Genomic DNA, 1,291 nt, shown 5'->3' with positions numbered 1-1,291 from the left:
AATTTACTTTGGTTCTTGATTTTTTTTTTCAATAACAATTTGGACTTTAGTATATAACAATTTAGTTTATATACTTTAAAATTTATAACAATTTATTCCTATAAAAAAATTAAGATTTAATTGACTTTCTTACGTACATAAAAATTAGAGATAAATGTATTTATAAACTATTCTTTATAAAGATTAACTGTTATAGATTTTAAAGTACATCGACTAAATATTTATGTACTAGAGTATAGGGAATGAATTTTTGTAAATTTAAGATTATATGGATGGAATTATTACAAGTTAAAGTGTAGAGACCCTATCAAGAACATTCGTTAGTCTAAAATAATAATATTTTAAAATGAAATGAGGTGAAGAAAATAAGTATCATGGAACCATGTAAACCTACATTTTGAAGTCCATAACGGATAGGAAATTGCAAGAGTTCTTGGGGATGGATTCATGGCTAGTGGATTCACCATTCAAAACACAGCAGACCCTGATGGCCACCAAGCTGTGGCGTTTAGATCAGATAGTGATCTCTCAATCATATATAACTGTGAGTTTATAGGCAATCAAGACTCTCTATGCCCACTCCCTCTGCCAATTCTACAACTCCTATTGAATCCTAGGCAATGTGGACTTCATCTTGGCAACTCAGCCTCTATCTTCCAAAAATGTTCACATCCTAGTTCGTCCTCGCCAACTCAACCTTGGACTCAAGGACAACAACCCCATTACTACACACGGTAGGACCGACCCTACACAGTCGACTGGGTTTGTGTTCCAAAACTGCCTCGTGAATGGCACCGAGGAGTTCATGTCATCACACTATGTCAATCCTCAGGTGCATAGGACCTTCTTGGGGTGGTCATGGAAGGAGTATTATAGGACAGTTTTAATACATTGTGATCTCTTGTTTCGTCGTCTGGGCGGATGCCATGGAGTGGAGATTTTGGTTTGAAGACACTATATTATGGGGAGTTTGAAAATTTTGGAATTGGATCGAATTCATCAGAACGAGTTAGATGGAGTAACCAAATCCATGCGAGTATGATTTTAGTTACTCTATTCAGAATTATTCCAAGGAAATGAATGGATTCCTTCATCTTAATGGGAAAAAAATTAGGGTTAGCATTTCACTTTTGTTACTATACTTAAATTATGATGAACTACTCCACATATATATTTATGTATTTGTCCAGAAAGAGTAAAAGTGCAAGATACTTGCTGATTCGGATTTCAAGCTTTGTTATGTGAGGGGAGATATTGTTGGGACAAAGCCTCCAACTTCTATCGTATTAAT

At 34.9% G+C, this 1,291-nt stretch overlaps 1 pseudogene; it reads left to right on the top strand.

Annotated features, from left to right (window-relative positions):
• Nucleotides 1-447: 447 nt before the first annotated feature.
• Nucleotides 448-1,080, top strand: LOC150033383 (putative pectinesterase/pectinesterase inhibitor 51 pseudogene; annotated as a pseudogene).
• Nucleotides 1,081-1,291: the final 211 nt, after the last annotated feature.

This window comes from Benincasa hispida, chromosome 10, assembly GCF_027475165.1.
Source record: "Benincasa hispida cultivar pf3 chromosome 10, pf3_genome.v1.1, whole genome shotgun sequence".
Taxonomy (NCBI): domain Eukaryota; kingdom Viridiplantae; phylum Streptophyta; class Magnoliopsida; order Cucurbitales; family Cucurbitaceae; genus Benincasa; species Benincasa hispida.
Note: the sequence above shows the minus strand (reverse complement) of the source record. Positions and strands in the feature narration are given on the sequence as shown.